The 17,744-nt window shown below is 47.1% G+C and overlaps 1 protein-coding gene across 3 annotated transcripts in view; it reads left to right on the top strand.

Moving 5' to 3' along the window:
• The first annotated feature begins 7,048 nt into the window (after positions 1–7,048).
• Positions 7,049–17,744, top strand: part of B3GAT1 (beta-1,3-glucuronyltransferase 1) — an 80,522-nt gene continuing 69,826 nt past the window's right edge. For 2 of the 3 annotated variants that reach the window (XM_073657322.1, XM_073657321.1), the window contains exon 1: positions 7,054–7,477. The gene's annotated coding sequence lies outside the window, so the exon portion shown is untranslated. Of the gene's footprint in view, positions 7,478–17,744 lie in introns of all 3 variants that reach the window. The other variant, XM_073657323.1, reaches the window with a different exon arrangement.

Raw genomic sequence — 17,744 nt, forward strand, 5'->3', positions numbered from 1 at the left:
ACGGGAGACCATCTTCCCATAAAAGAGAGGTATCGACCCGTACCCCCTGCACACTACCAACACGCCAAGGGGATGCTTAGGGACATGAAGGAGGCTGGGGTGATCAGGGATAGCTGTAGCCCCTGGGCAGCTCCACTAGTCTTAGTCAAAAAGAAAGACAACACCATGAGGATGTGTGTAGATTACCGGAAAATTAACCGTATCACACACAAGGATGCGTACCCCTTACCAAGGATAGAGGAGTCTTTGGCTGCTTTAAGATCTGCTAACTTCTTCTCTACCTTGGATCTCACTAGCGGGTACTGGCAGGTTCCTGTAGCAGAGGCGGACCGGGAGAAGACCGCATTCACCACCCCGATGGGACTTAGCGAGTTTACCTGCATGCCGTTCGGACTCTGCAACGCACCGGGAACCTTTCAACGATTAATGGAGTGCTGTCTGGGCCACAGAAACTTCGAGACGGTCCTGTTGTACCTGGACGATGTCATCGTATATTCCAAGACTTATGAGGACCACCTGAAACACCTGGCGGAAGTGTTCGAAGCTCTGGCAAACTACGGCCTAAAGGTAAAACCCTCCAAGTGTCACCTCCTAAAACCAAAGGTGCAGTACCTGGGACACGTGGTGAGCGCTGACGGAGTGGCTCCCGACCCTGATAAGATCACCGCAATTAAGGAATGGCCAAGTCCCTCCAGTGTAAAGGAAGTGCGGCAGTTCCTCGGGTTGGTAGGCTATTACCGCAGATTCATCCCCGGTTTCACCAAAAAGGCAGCTCCTATGCAGGACCTCCTGATAGGCCAGTCCCGGAAGGCCAAGAACCAGAAGCCGCCCTTCAAATGGGAGAAGTTAGAAGAAGAGTCCTTCCGCCAGCTGAAGATGGCCCTCACGGGGGATGAAATCCTGGCGTACCCTGATTACAGCCAGCCCTTTATCCTCTACACCGACGCAAGTAACATCGGGCTAGGAGCCGTACTGTCCCAGATCCAGCAGGGGAAAGAACGAGTAATCGCTTACGCTAGCCGAAAACTGCGACCCACCGAAAGAAACCCTGAGAATTACAGCTCATTTAAGCTAGAGTTCCTGGCAGTGGTGTGGGCAGTCACCGAACGCTTTAAGCACTACCTCGCTTCTTCCCGGTTCACCGTGTACACGGATAACAACCCGTTGACACACCTGGACACGGCAAGACTCGGTGCCCTAGAGCAGAGATGGATGGACCGTCTGTCCAACTACGAGTTCACAATCAAATACCGGGCAGGACGCTCCAATACCAACGCGGACGCCCTGTCCAGGATGCCAAACCTACCGGACGTAGGAGAAGATCCAGAGGGACTGGAAGAAGTCGAACTCCCCGCGTTCCACCGTCATGGGACTATCCAGTATTCCCATCTGGTAAGGAGTAAGCAAGCCGCTACGTTTAACCCCTTGCCTCACTACAACTGGGAGGAAACGCAAGACAGTGAGCCTGCCGTCCGGCTGGTAAAGGAGATGCTGACTCGGCCAGAGGCTCGCCTTGACCCAGACGCTCCGGAGGAAGCCAAGCAACTGTGGGCTGAGAAGAGTCGACTGTTCCTTTACAAGGGGAAGTTGTGCCGCAGAATGGTTAACTCCCGGACGCATGAACTAATCTGGCAAGTAGTGGTGCCACGGAGAGACGCAGCCATGGTGATGGAGGCATACGACGACGGGGCTGGACACTTCGGATGGAAGAAGCTGGAGTTCCTGCTGCGTGGGCGGTTCCACTGGGTAGGCATGAGGGGAACCATCGAGAGGTGGTGCAGAGACTGTGGCCCGTGCAACCTAAAAAGGAAGGACCGTGCCAGCCAGAAGACTCCCCTGCAGTCCATCGTCACCCGGCAGCCGTTGGAACTGGTAGCCTTGGATCATGTAAAACTGACCCCAAGCAGAAGTGGCTACGTCTACGCGTTAACCATTGTGGATCATTACTCCCGGTTCTTGGTTGTCGTCCCCGTTAAGGACTTAACGGCTCAAACAGCAGCTAGAGCCTTCCAGCAGCACTTCTGCCGTCCACACGGGTACCCGGACCAAGTGCTGACGGACCAGGGACCTGCCTTTGAAGCGGAGGTCTTCCAGGAATTCTGCAATCTGTATGGCTGCCGGAAGATAAGGACGACACCCTATCATCCGCAAACTAATGGACTTTGTGAGAAAATGAACCAGGTGGTAATGGATCTCCTGAAAACGTTGCCCCTGGAAGAACGCAGTCTGTGGCCTGAGAAGCTGCCCGATCTAGTGGACCTATACAACCACATCCCGGTAGGTTCCACCAACTGTACCCCGGCTTACCTAATGAGGGCGAGACCTGGTAAGTTACCTGTTGACCTGGAAATGGGAGTCCTGACACCCGAGGACACTTCACCAGAAGCAGACTGGGACACAGAGAGGCAGCAGCAGTACCGGAAAGTACAGGAGAGCGTGGAGCGAAGTCTCTGTCAGGCTAGGGAAAGACAAGAGAAAACTTACAACCAGTATGCTCCCGCTGTTCCCCTGGTACCCGGAGAGCAGGTCTTGAAGAGGAAAAGACGGCTCCACAAGTTGGACGACCAGTGGGAGAAGGACCCGTACACCGTACTGCCCTCAAGCCACGAGAACCCGAAAGTCTGTACCATCAGTAAAGACGGAGGGGAGACCATAGCCATTGTATCCCGGGATCACCTGAAAAAGTGTCCTGAACAGCTACGGAACCCTGAAGAGGAACAAGAAGACCATCGACCCGTAGAGGAAAGGGAAGATATGGTTAGTACTGTGCTCGGAGACTTCCCTCGGTCCTGGACTCAAGTCAATGGTGCAGTTGTGGTACCCGTCCTCACGTTCCTCCAACCAGCATCCCAAGTGCCTACGGAGCAACAGGTAGAGCTGGAAGAGCAGCCGGTCCAGGAGGCAGAAGACTCCACACAAGCAGAACAGGAGGATCAACCCTCTGCTTATAGTGAGCCTGCCGTACCCCTAGTGAGCCAAAGAGCCGGTAGACAGCTGCCCAGTTTACCCTTGACAGCTCCTACACCCTGTAGTTCAGGGCTAGACAGTCAGCTCCGTAGGTCCACTAGGGCCACTAGAGGCCAGTTACCCGCACGTTGGAGGATTTGAAGTGTATAAATTGTTTTATTTGTGGTTACCTGTTTTTCTTGTTGCTTGTGTATAATTATGTGTTTCTAGTTATTTATGGGAGTCCTTGGTGGATTTACCGGGAATCCTTGTACATGGTTGGAGCGTAACCTAGGAATGGACTAAAGACTGTTAAGGACTCGGGGCAGGACAGACCCCTACCTGGTTACGTCTCCCTGTTTTGGTGAAATGGACACCTTGCTTTTCTTCAAAAACTGCACCCGGTTGCGGACACGCCGTGACCATCTTTATGTGTTTTTCTTATTGTATTATTATTGTTTATACCTTGTTATGTTTTTCTAAAAATATGTTTAGTCCCGGAGTACTAAATTTCACTAGGGGGGAATGTGGCACCCCAGGGGTCTGGTTTCCACAGTAACAGCAATGTTATGTCTGAGAGCAGGTGGGAGGTCTCTTGGTCAGGGATCCTGTGCATGCCACACCTCCTGCCCAGTCCTGGGAGGGGAAGAACTTCCCCTATATAAAACTGGGGCTGAGGCAGGGTTAGTGAGTAGAGAAGAAGTAGGGACAGAGAAGAGAAGCAGATATAGGAAAAGAACATCAGGAGCTCTGTGGGCGCAGTGCTACAAGGAGTCAGGGGCTGGCAGCTGCAGAGCTCGCCCTGACTGAGAAGCTATCACCGGACCCGGAGTCCGAGGCTGTGGGGACTAACTCCTATCCAGCAGCAGAAACCGACCGGCAGGGGATTTCAGGTCCTCTGGCCAAGAAACCCGAAGGCACGGTCACACGCGTGGGACCAGCACCGCCGTCGTGGAGCGGACGCAACTAGAAGGCCCCGAGTCACCGGCCATACGGGTGAGCACCACACGGTACACTCAGGGACGTGGGCTACTTATACCCGCCTCTAGCAAGGTAGCCAGAAGAGTACAGTTAGTTTGGGAGGCCTACAACTCCGCCTGGCCAGGGGAGATCCGATCTGCTCAAGGACTGACCAGGCCCCAATCGCTAGCAGTACTCCGGGAGGGTCTATCTTTGTCACCAGTAAAGACCCTGAACTACACCGTACCGTCTCCGAGTGGTTCCTGCTACCCCCATCATCCACGTCGGCTGCCCTGAGGCCATACCCCTCCCGTTGGGGGTGATATTATCACGCTGCACAATCCTACCACCGGCCTCAGCGGCCTGCCCTGCAGCGGCAGCTCCTTCGCTGCATTCAACGGGTGGCGTAGTCGTACAACATCTACCGCTAATACAGCGCCACTTAGTCTGACTCCCTGGGCACGGACCGGGTCACCGCCACGAGACTACAACCCTCAACAGATCCGGCTCCGGGTAAGCTCCCGCGTGCGCAACGCTGCGCGACACAGGCCCAGGGGTGCGTCAGATGCGGGAGCCATAGTTGGTAACCAGCTCCCGTGCGGCCCTAGTGCCCCAATCCTTCTGCACCGCCGCTGCCGCACCTCTGCGAGTACTCCGCTCACCTCCGGGAGGAGACACCACTGTGGCCCTCGCCTCAGCCTTAGGGGCTTTGCAGCCCTCCTGGGTCTTCCTGGGCTCCTCCATGCCTTGGGCCTTGTTGGATCTGTTGACCCTCTTTGTCAGTAGCAATGAGCTCACACCCCTCGCCGGCTTAGACCAAGGGGTGGGAGACGGGGACTCAGCCCCACAGTTCATCCACTAGACCCCTCTCTTCCCTGGGTCAAAGAGGGGGGGGGTTCCTGGGTGCAAAAATAACTGGTGGCTCCTATGGAGCAAATAAAGCAACACCTTCCTTCACAGACTACAGGCTCCTAGTGGTGGCTGTAGAAATCTGTATGCAGTGAGCTCCCTCTAGTTGTGACTTTACATATCTATACACAGTGAACTCCCCCTACTGGTAGCTGTATAAATCTGTATGTAGTGAATTCCCCTTAGTGGTGACTATATAAATCTGTATGTAGTGAGCTCCCCCTAGTGGTGGCTGTATAAATCTGTATACAGTGAGCTCCCTCTACTGGTGGCTGTATAAATCTGTATGTAGTGAATTCCCCTTAGTGGTGACTATATAAATCTGTATGTAGTGAGCTCCCCCTAGTGGTGGCTGTATAAATCTGTATGTAGTGAGCTCCATCTAGTGGTGACTGTATAAATCTGTATGCAGTGTTCTCCCCCTAGTGGTGACTGTATAAATCTGTATGTAGTGAATTCCCCTTAGTGGTGACTATATAAATCTGTATGCAGTGAGCTCCCCTAGTGGTGGCTTTTTAAATTTGTATAGAATGCGGTCCCCTAGTGGTGTCTGTATACATCTGTATGTAGTGAGCTCCCCCTAGTTGTGGCTGTTTATTTGTATGTAGTGAGCTCCCCTAGTGGTGGCTATATAAATTTGTATGGAATGCGGTCCCCTAGTGGAGCCTGTATACATCTGTATGTTGTAAGCTCCCCCTAGTGGTAGCTGTATAAATCTGCATGTTGTGAGCTCCCCCTAGTGGTAGCTGTATAAATCCGTATGTAGTGAGCTCCCTCTAGTGGTGACTGTATAAATCTGTATGTAGTGAGCTCCCTCTAGTGGTGACTGTATAAATCTGTATGTAGGGAGCTCCCTCTAGTGGTGGCGGTATAAATCCGTGTATAGTGTGCTCCCTCTAGTGGTGACTGTATAAATCTGTATACAGTGAGCTCCCTCTAGTGGTGACTGTATAAATTTGTATGTAGTGAGCTCCCCCTAGTGGTAGCTGTATAAATCCGTATGTAGTGAGCTCCCTCTAGTGGTGACTGTATAAATCTGTATGTAGTGAGCTCCCTCTAGTGGTGACTGTATAAATCTGTATGTAGGGAGCTCCCTCTAGTGGTGGCGGTATAAATCCGTGTATAGTGTGCTCCCTCTAGTGGTGACTGTATAAATCTGTATACAGTGAGCTCCCTCTAGTGGTGGTTGTATAAATCTGTATGTAGTGAGCTCCCTCTAGTGGTGACTGTATAAATCTGTATGTAGGGAGCTCCCTCTAGTGGTGGCAGTATAAATTCGTATGTAGTGTGCTCCCTCTAGTGGAGACTGTATAAATCTGTATACAGTGAGCTCCCTCTAGTGGTGACTGTATAAATCTGTATGTAGTGAGCTCCCCTAGTGGTGGCTGTATAAATCTGTATGTAGTGAGCTCCCTCTAGTGGTGACTGTATAAATCTGTATACAGTGAGCTCCCTCTAGTGGTGACTGTATAAATCTGTGAGCTCCCTCTAGTGGTGACTGTATAAATCTGTGAGCTCCCTCTAGTGGTGGTTGTATAAATCTGTATGCAGTGAGCTCCCTCTAGTGGTGACTGTATAAATCTGTATGTAGGGAGCTCCCTCTAGTGGTGGCTGTATAAATCTGTATGTAGGGAGCTCCCCCTAGTGGTGACTGTATAAATCTGTATGGTGAATGTTTGCTGTCAAATCTACAATACATTTAGTCTGGGTTCTTACCAGGAGGATTCTTTCCACTGACTCCGTTATTAGCGAGGACTTGTCACGCAGACTTACATGAGTTTCTGTAGATAGTCCGGTTGTATATAAAATAAATCACTTGCTTTGCTTGTGTCCTGACATCATGTGTGTCCCGGGGGGCTCAGGCCGTGTCTTTAGGGGGTATTCGCACTCCCTGTATGCTGTGGATTAATAGCACAGTGTATGACTGTAGTTTTGGGGGGTACTGTGATGCCATTTGGGGGACTTGGCTTGGGACTTCTTGCATCGAAGCAGCGGGATATTTGGTAAAATAATTGTTCATGCGGATCCGTATGATACTGAATTTTCCCCCGTGATTCGTGATCGCCAGCGATCTGATCCATGAGATGGATGGTTGTCCAGTGTCAGCGCCCTTGTGAGGCGGACCCCTGGGGAGCTGGCGTGTAACCCAGCGAGGGCCGCCTGCCCCTCTCACCACCTGCTGTATGAAAGGAGACGTATTTTGGATTCCGAGAGGCGTTGCAGCTTGTACCAAGTGCATTGTTCCTCCCTGCCGCTTCCCCCCACAACGCTGGTAGATTGGTAGAGGCTGAGCGCTGTGCAGATCGCTGCTTGCTCTCGATGCTGCATGTAAGGAGCTGGGGCTTTGTCTGGGTCTTGGATGCAATAACCATCTCATGCTCCATGCAAGCGCATCACTGACAGCCGGCCAGGAGGGCGAATATCTGCAACCCTGCGACCACTGCGGTGCAATATCTATGAGCCTGTCGAGACCCCAGAGTGATCTGATTGAGGATCTGGTGCCTTGAGAGCCAGGATCCTTGTGAGCAGCTCTGCGGTACACACAAAGGATGCACTGAGCAGATGTGAATTGCTCTCTGTTCCCTGAGCAGGAAGGATTAAGGAATGAATGAGAGGCAGAGATCAGTGGAGAGAATGAAGCCGCTCTTCCTTCCACAATGAGGTATGGTCCATACATTTCATCCCTCTACTACCAAGTGCACCATGATGCCTGTGATGCTTGCTCAGAGCCTGTGCTTCCTCTCCTTTTCTTCACCTGCATCACACTGGTACCACTGCCAGAGGAGAGGAGCATTATGAGCCTTTCCTTCCCCCCCATAACTTTAGCTTTAGTTTTGCATCAGTTGATTGTAGATATGAGCCCCAGGCTTCGAAACGACTCACTTAGCAACTGCATTCATCTGCCATCCTGGCTATATAAGCTGTTCTGCAATGAACGGTCAATACCCAACCTTTAGGCTCTGATTAGGGGGGAGCAGAATTTTCCGATTGTGCTTTTGGGGGCTCATATTGTTTGCATTGTCGTGACCAGATGATTGTGCGGTGTGGGCTGCTCAGACTTTGGCAGATTGGCATCAGTTGATGAGGTTGGCACTGTCTCATCCAACAGGTCTAGACATTAGGAGGACACTAATACTATGTTGCATCTGGTCTCATGATCTTCTACCTGGAGAGAGCAGGTCTCTGTGGTTTACGGATGCATAGACTTTATCTGCAGAGGGGCCCTTGGAAAACTCATTGTGCTGAGATTGTGCAGCAGGACTGAGAAATACAAACTGCTTCCAATGTTTTCTGCAGCAGTAGCAGACTTTATTGCCCTCATGTCTCAGTTCCACCTGTGACAATCTGCAGCCCATGGATTTTTTTCATGTAAGGCAATCCTGGGGGGGGGGGGGGGGTGTCACATAATCAATGCTGAGTTTATAAGCCCATTTCTGGCCCCCTGGTGCATCTGTGGATGATATTACAGAGGGTTAGATTTGGGAATTACAACGCCACTGCTGGGAAGATGGAAATTGCTTCCTGCGAGGGCAACTGGGCTGGATGACTGATTCCATCCTGAAAGCGTGAATGTGAAGTTCAGTGACCCCCGATCTAATGAGGATTTCAACATTTTAATGCAATCACAATGAGCGACTGCTGAGCCGAAAGAGACGGCACAGATCGTGCTGGAAGCCGTGAATGGGATTGTGGCCTTCCTTAATGTAGGATTTAATATGTCATCAGAGACCCCAGACATGGCAAAGAAAGGGAAACATCTTGGAGCAAAAGTTTGGGAACAGATTTCCACTAAGTAAATGAAATAAGTAGAAGAGGAAAAAGCCAAACAACCGCAGGAGCCAACGGCCATGGACCTGACAACCCAGATTATAGCTGCTGCATTGCACATAGAAAAAAAAAAACTTTTGTCTAAATTACATCACTGTTGCTGTGGTTTTTGTAAGGACTGGATAGATACTGGAAAGGGACCGGGGGATATTTTCTTTCAGGCCAAAGAGGCCAGAACTGGGAAGTCGACGCTGCCTCTGACCAGCGATAGTTGTGACTATCCTGCAGATATAAATGTACAGATCCAGGATCTGACCGCACTTTGTTTTTTAGTTTGACCCATAAATGTAAGAGCTCTGCTGCCCTTCAGTGAATGGTTCTTACATAGATGAGTCGCTACATTATATAGAATTGAAACTTCTGAGCTCTGAAGAATGATAAGGAATGGGGTAAATGTTGCAGTATTACAAGGTGTCTCTGTATCACGTTTGTAAATAAATTGTTCTATTTGTAAATAGATACAATTGTGCTTCCTGTTTCCTTTCCCTGTGAACATTCCGTATTGGTAATCACGTTGGTAAATAAATTGTTCTATTTGTAAATAGATACAATTGTGCTTCCTGTTTCCTTTCCCGGTGAACATCCCGTATTGGTAATCACGTTTGTCAATAAATTGTTCTATTTGTAAATAGATACAATTGTGCTTCCTGTTTCCTTTCCCGGTGAACATCCCGTATTGGTAACAGTATGATGGAGTCTGTGTCATTGGGTCTATAGAGTCCAGTCCGGCTTCTCGTCTCGTTTTTCAGCCGACCATTGTCGGTAATGTGTAAAATGCGCACAATGTATCCTGGGTTGTTACACCGGGGGGGCCTGTGCGACACCGACTTCGATTCGGTGATACTTATTTCCTCACCCTGCACCTTCTAAGTATTATAAGATGTAGCGACATCCAGGAGCTGAAAGCGCAAATTATGGCATAAGGAATCTAACCCCCATCAGATCCATTCTCCGCACTCCGACTCTTCTCATCTGCAGGTTCATATTTCTCTCTCTGGAAGGTCTGGAGCAAACCTGGTGCTTCTCATTGACCTTCACTGTGGTGACATTATAACAGCGATCACAAAACATTACATCCCCTCAATCAGTTCTGATCTCTGGGAAGAGATGGACTCAGGACACATCCATTTTCTTGATAGTTTGTTTGATGTTTCATCCGGTAAATCAACTTGTATTAGATTTGGAAAAAGCTGTTGAGGTGTTAAAGAAAACAGTTGTGGCAGCCCTGGGGGATGATGGACGGGGGGAGCAGCGGGTGACATATTTCATCCTAATAACCATTGCTGGGTGGCGGGGTTTTAACTAGCAGAGATGCATCTTCTTGGCCTGGGCGTAGCGTCATCACCAGGCACAGAACATCTATTCTGCAGCTGCTTTAAGACAAGTCAATGTCTGACCAGTGAAGAGGCAGAGAGCGGAGGAAGCAAAAATATTTGCAAAGTTGGTCATGCTGATGAAATAGTTTGGCCCTTCTGTATGAACAAGACAATAGTTGGTCTGTGCATAATTAGAAGAACTTAAAGAGTACCTGTCCTTTCAGGAAACTTTTCAGAATTTATCCGTCCTTTGTGTCAATGAGGAATAATACTATATTTGTCTGTTATATGACTTGTATCCTTAATATTTCCCCTCAATTTTTCAGTTGTCTCTGAGCTAGTTGAGGGAGACTAGCTGCTATGATGTCTCCCATACACAGCACACACAGACAGCACAGGTTCAGAAGCAGCAGCATAGAGGACATTATAATGCAGTACTGAGCAGTGTAGATGTAAGTCCTGCTCTGTGGTGAGATAAAACACGCTCTAGTGTAGCATAATAGAAGATATTAGTCATCGGTACTGAGCAGTATAGCTGTAAGGGGTGAGATAAAACACTTAACAAAGTTTCTTCAGTAGGGAGGATGGTATACAGCAGTACTGAGCAGTGTAGCTGTGGAATCCAACTTTGGTGTGAGATAAAACACTTACAGATTGCGCTGCTGCTCTTTACTATCCCCTTTTCCCTCCTTTTCAAGCCTCCCCTTTATATAGACTTCAATAAACAGCTGTAATCTGCTGCCTCAGTGTCTTGTCTTGAGCTGTAGTGAATGATGAGTTCAGGACGTTATGAGAAGTGGCTCATAAGAGGAGAAAGAAGCAAATTTCTCCGATAAGATGTATTACAAAGTTTCTTATATTCACTTGTATTATTGATTGTTGTAACAGCAGCGACCGTGTAGTTTTGCGATATGCTCCGTTCCTTTTATGATAATAGTGTAATGTTGGCTCCATAGAATTCAGGAGGCGTAAATGGTGACATGACTAAACCTACCATAGGTTCCTTTGCAACAGTTTGATGCTTGAGTTATAAGGGTTATGTTGGATTAGAAAATCATGGCTGCTATCTTCCAGGAACAGCGCCACAACTGTTGACAGGTTGGGTGTGGTATTGCAGTACAGGTCTGAGCTGTAGTTTCAGAAACAACCTCTGGACCTCCGATTCTGTTCTTGGAAGAATTTGGGCCATCTTTTTTCTGATTATGGACACCCCCCTCGAAGAGTCTAGGACTTGTCACAGGATTGTTCTGTCGCTCCCGTCTCTGCTTTTCTCATTCCCGGATCTCATCTGTTCCATCACTTGGGTTCTGTGACCGCCCCATCGTTTTGGATTATTCTCTGTAATAATAATTTCAGCGTCTATCGCACATCTCACAATACAATCTTTTGATTTAGCTGCAATTTTCTCTAAATGTTACTAATTAGGCAGGAAGAAACAAGCCATTTCTTCGTGATGGTGTGTTAACGTGACCCTTCAGAAGTTCTTCATATATTATTTAAAGTGAACGCTCTGCCCCTGCCATTGAGATTAATGAGCCGATACTCCGGAGATCATTAAAATCTAACCGCTAATATGTTTCATGTGAGCGCGCGGCATAAATACGTGTCTGCGCCTCCTGTGTTTGCATTATTGTCACACTGTGGTCACTAATTAATCACATTCTCTGTTATTCCCGCTGCCGACATCTCTACTACATACGGGGAAAGTATCTGCCCCCCCTAGACTGAATAACCGGGGGGCTCCACCTTGATGATCGCTGCTCAATATTTCCTACAAAAATTGACGTCTTTTTTTTTTAACTTGGATTAATTGTTACAAAGTTTCTTCTGAACGTCCAGAAGTTCTAAGAGAAAACATTGCTGCGAAGTATCAGGCTGGAATAAAAGTTACTGCTAAAAGTCTTTCGGGTTCTTCCAAACTCCAGAAAGTGACTTTATCACTAAATCTACAAGACTTTGCCGTAGAGGGGAAGTTTCCCAGGAGTTTATGATCTGCTAAAATGTGATCCAGGTGTAAAGGAAACTCATCCAGGACCTCTAAGGACAAGACGGAGAAAGTGACCGAGTAAAAATGGGATTCATTGGAAAGTAACAAAGAGAAAACCCTCTGCTGTCTAAGAGGAGCAGCACCGCTTCAGCTGGGTGATATGATGGCGGAATATGAGAATACAATCCCCACCAGTCTCACATGTTGGTAGTTGTAGTGCCGGACCCTGGGTGACATGCAGCTGTTTCTGTGACGTACTGACAAGATCAGGGGTCCAATAGAGAACAGTAAAGTGGACTCCATTATAGTGTTGGGTTTTGCAGCTCTTTCCTCTTCATGTCCTCACATAGTAACAATGTGTCTGTATAGTAGCCGGCAAACACACTCCAGCTGCGGATAAGGGTGCACTTACTTTTCACATGTGTGATATATTTGCAGCATGGTCCAGTAACATATGTGATTACTCCGGGTTCCCCGATAGGTCAAATAATTAGAATTAGGAGGGGGCGCATATTTTATCTACAGATGTGCGTGAGATCTGTGCTTAGTAAATTTTGGACGCTGCACGGACTCCTCCGTCGCTGATGGGACTGAATTTTGGAAATTGACCTGAGCCCGGATCACTTCTGTACTGTGGGGTAGATGGATGGGATACAGGTAGTTGCTCCTCCGCCGGACGCGACGGTGCGAACGTCATCCTGGTAATACGATTTATATCCGAGTCCCTGGAGTCAACGATTTATTCCCGGCCATTGATCTACCGTTCTGCCAGGTCCCCAAGAGCTGGATGCATAATATATGGATTATATGTGCAGGTGTGGAAGAATGCTGCAGAGTTAGAAGCTGTCAGAAATAGAAGAGTTAATAGTTTATTTTTTATCAATTAGCAAAACTTTTTCACTGTACGGACTCTTTCTGTATAGGTGGCCATGATGACTGTGATGGTAGTCGGGGGACAAATCTCATCTACAATTGTCAGTACTCACACAAGGTTTTCCTAGACATAGGAGGCATCTGAGACCGTGGTGTAACTAGAGGCCAAAAGTTTTGCATCTACTATTTATTGATCACAACATAGAGAGTAATTCATCGCTTACAATGCCATAACTTAGTATTTTGTAGCAGTACCTCTTGCTTTAATTCCTGCACCGACGGGGCATTGAAGCCACTCCGGTATTCCAGACATCTTCTGGGATCTCTATCCATTCGCAAATCTGCAAATAATTCATCTTTATTGCTCTGGGTACGGGCCCCAACTCGTCGTCCCAACCCATCCCATAGGTGCCCTATAGGGTGTAAATCAGGTGATTGGCTCGGCCATTGCAACAGGCGAATATTTTTCTTTGCTAACCAATTTTTGACTAAATTGGATGTGTGCTCAGGATCATTGTCCACCCCCTGCCTACTTTGGTTTTATCATGTGGCTGCATTACATTCTCCAGTATATCTTTTTGTACATGGTAGCATTCATATTTCCATCAATTCTATGCAGAAAAGCAGCCCCAAACCATGACATTGCCTCCACCATGTTTCACTGTAGGTGTTTGGTACTTTTACATCATTACGTTTTCACATTGGGCGGTATATATAGTGCTTGCCAGCACTACCAAACAGATTTACCTTGGATTCATCTGACCACAACACCTGAGTCCATTCTGCCTCTTCCCATTGGCCGCGTTCTTTGTTCCGGTTCTTTGTAGACATGAAAGGTTTCTTGACTGGACCTCGTGCATTCACCCTACTGCTCTTAGCCCTCACACCACAGTTTGGCGACTCACTTTGACCCCATATTCTTCGTTCATTTCATGTGAAATCTGTACAGCACTTTTATGGACATCAGATATTGACTTTTTCTTAATAATGTGATCAGCTCTGGAGGAAGTTTTCCGTGGTCGTCCACTTCTAGGTTTGTCCGCTGTTCCAGAACCTTCTTTTTCTTTCTTTTAATATACGTGACACTTGACTCTGAGAACAGGTGATTCCACAACTCCCTCTTTTTGGCTTTTCCTGACTTCACTATCAGAATAATTAGTTTCCTGATATCTGGTGATAAAGGGATAAATCAATGTACGACACAATTTTCGTCCTTATAGCTGACAACCATTTTGCTTCCGGTTTACTAAAATCACCAAGAAAATGGCAACAACCAGAGAGAAGTAATCACAAGTAAAAAAAAAATGCAAAACTTTTGGTCGCCACTGTATGTCTCCCATCCTGGTATATATGTCCCTTATCCTGGTATATATGTCCCCATTCTGGTATATACCGTTGAAATCAGAAGTTTCCATCCACTATATAAAAAGACACATTTGCATGTTTTTGTCAATATCTGACATGAAATCAGAATAAACCTTTCCCGTTTTAGGTCAGTTAGGATTACCATCATTTTTAATATTTGCCAAATGCCAGAATAATGAGAGAGAGAATGTTTTAAGGCATTTTTATTACTTACTGCAAAGTCAGAAGTTTACATACACTAAGATCACTATGCCTTTAAACAATCCTGGACTGCCCATATGATGATGTCATGTGTGTGGAAGCTTCTGATAGTTTTTTTGGCAACATCTGAGTTAATTAGAGACACACCTGTGGATGTATTTTAATGCACACCTGAAACACACTGCTTCCTTGTGTAGCATCATGGGAAAGTCTAAAGAAATCAGCCAAGATATCAGGAAGAGAATTGTGGACTTGCACAAGTCTGGCTCATCCTTGGGTACAATTTCAAGATACCTGAAGGTGCCTCGTTCATCTGTACAATTATATGTAAGTACAAACAAGATGGGAATGTCCAGCCATCATACCGCTGAGGAAGGAGACGGGTTCTGTGTCCCAGAGATGAACGTGCTTTGGTCCGACATGTGCATATCAACCCCAAGGACAAAAGCAAAAGACCTTGTGAAGATGATGGCGGAAGCTGGTAAGATTGTGTCAATATCCACAGTGAAACGAGTATTGTATCAACATGGGCTGAAAGGCCACTCTGCCAGGCAGAAGCCATTACTCCAAAAGAAACATAAAAAAGCCAGATTAATGTTTGCAAATGCACACAGGAACAAAGACCTTAATTTTTGGAGACACATCCTGTGGTCTAATAAAACTAAAATTGTACTTTTTGGGCATAAGGACCATTGTTACGTTTGGAGGGAAAAGGGAGAAGCTTGGAAGCCTAAGAACACCATCCCAACTGTGAAACACGGGGGTGGCAGCATCATGTTGTGGGGTTGTTTTGCTGCAGGAGGGACTGATGCACTTCACAAAATAGATAGCATCATGAGAAAAGAAAATTATGTGGCAATACTGGAGCAACATCTCAAGACATCGGCCAAGAAGTTAAAGCTTGGGCGGAAACGGGTCTTCCAAATGGATAATGACCCGAAGCAAACTGCCAAAATGGTAACAAAGTGACTTAAGGATGTCTAAAGTCCATGTTTTGGAGCGGCCATCACAAAGCCCTGACCTCAATCCTATTGAAAATTTATGGGCAAAGCTGAAAAGGCTGCGAGCAAGGCGACCTACAAACCTAGATCAGTTACACCAGATTTGTCAGGAGGAATCGGCCCAAATTCCCACCAACTATTGTGAGAAGCTGTGGAAGGATATCCCAAACGTGTGACCCAAGTCATTCAGTTTAAGGGCAATGGGACCAAATACTAATAAATGGATGGAAACTTTTGATTTTGCAGTAAGTAATAAAAATGCCTTAAAACATTCTCTCTCTCTCATTCTGGCATTTGGCAAATATTAAAAATGATGGTAATCCTAACTGACCTAAAACGGGAAAGGTTTATTCTGATTTCATGTCAGATATTGAGAAAAACCTGCAGATGTGTCTTTTTATATAGTGTATGGAAACTTCTGGTTTAAACTAGATGTTCCCCCATCCTGGTATATATATGCCCCCATGCTGGTGTATATATGCCCCCCATCTCGGTATATATGTCCCCCCATCCTGGTATATATGCCCCCCATCCTGGTATATATGCCCCCCATCCTGGTATATATATGCCCCCCATCTTGGTATATATGTTCCCTCATCCTGGTATATATGCCCCCCATCCTGGTATATATATGCCCCCATCTTGGTATATATGTTTCCTCATCCTGGTATATATGTTCCCCCATCCTGGTATATATGCCCCCCATCCTGGTATATATACCCCCCATCCTGGTATATATATGCCCCCCATCTTGGTATATATATGCCCCCCATCCTGGTATATATGCCCCCCATCCTGGTACATATATGCCCCCCATCTTGGTATATATGTTCCCACATCCTGGTATATTCGCCCCCCATCTTGGTATATATGTTCCCCCATCCTGGTATATATGTTCCCCCATCATGGTATATATATGCCCCCCATCTCGGTATATATGTTCCCCCATCCTGGTATATATATGCCCCCCATCTTGGTATATATGTTCCCCCATCCTGGTATATATGCCCCCCATCCTGGTACATATATGCCCCCCATCTTGGTATATATGTTCCCCCATCCTGGTATATATATGCCCTCCATCCTGGTATATATGTTCCCCCATCCTGGTATATATGTTCCCCCATCCTGGTATATATGCCCCCCATCCTGGTATATATATGCCCCCCATCTTGGTATATATGTTCCCCCCATCCTGGTATATATATGCCCCCATCCTGGAATATATGCCCCCCATCCTGGTATATATATATGCCCCCCATCTTGGTATATATGTTCCCCCATCCTGGTATATATGCCCCCATCCTGGTATATATATATCCCCCCCCCATCTTGGTATATATGTTCCCCCATCCTGGTATATATGTCGCTATTTAATGCATAGAACATAAATAAATGATCTACTCGCCTTCCCTCCGCTCCCCCGCCGCGCAGCGTCTTCTTCTGAAGCCGGCAGCTGACTTCAGCGTGGAAGCGATGGGGGCGCATGATGTCACTGCCATGCGCCAGCAGCGTGTGTTGCTGCGCACGGACCTGACATGTCTCTGCGTCACAATACACTTCAGCTGAACATTTGTCCGAGGATGCACATCAAGTTGAAGTTTGCGCTGGTGTCGGCGGGTGCCTCGCCCACATGGGTCCGGTCGTGACCTCTGCAACTGCTGTCGTTACGCCCCTGGTCTGAGAGGAGGTTGATGATAGACAGGACTCCATGATTCTTGCTGTTCTTCATGTATCTTGTGTATTTCTGTATCTAAGGACGTACAGTGCCTACAAGTAGTATTCAACCCCCTGCAGATTTAGCTGGTTTGATAAGATGCAAATAAGTTAGAGCCTTCAAACTGCAAACGAGAGTAGGTTTTATGAACAGAAGCATAAATCTTACAAACCAAAAAGTTATGTTGCTCAGTTGAATTTTATTAAATTTTAAACATAAAAGTGTGGGTCAATTATTATACAACCCCTATGTTTAATATTTTGTGGAATAACCCTTGTTTGCAATTACAGCTAATAATCGTCTTTTATAAGACCTGATCAGGCCGGCACAGGTCTGTGGAGTTATCTTGGCCCACTCCTCCATGCAGATCTTCTCCAAGTTATCTAGGTTCTTTGGGTGTCTCATGTGGACTTTATTCTTGAGCTCCTTCCACAAGTTTTCAATTGGGTTAAGGTCAGGAGACTGACTAGGCCACTCCAACACCTTGACTTTTTCCCTCTTGAACCAGGCCTTGGTTTTCTTGGCTGTGTGCTTTGGGTCGTTGTCTTGTTGGAAGATGAAATTACGACCCATCTTAAGATCCTTGATGGAGGAGCGGAGGTTCTTGGCCAAAATCTCCAGGTAGGCCGTGCTATCCATCT

The sequence above is a fragment of the Phyllobates terribilis genome, unplaced genomic scaffold (genome assembly GCF_046119375.1).
Source record: "Phyllobates terribilis strain yellow unplaced genomic scaffold, ASM4611937v1 Scaffold_12__6_contigs__length_324123572, whole genome shotgun sequence".
Lineage (NCBI taxonomy): Eukaryota > Metazoa > Chordata > Amphibia > Anura > Dendrobatidae > Phyllobates > Phyllobates terribilis.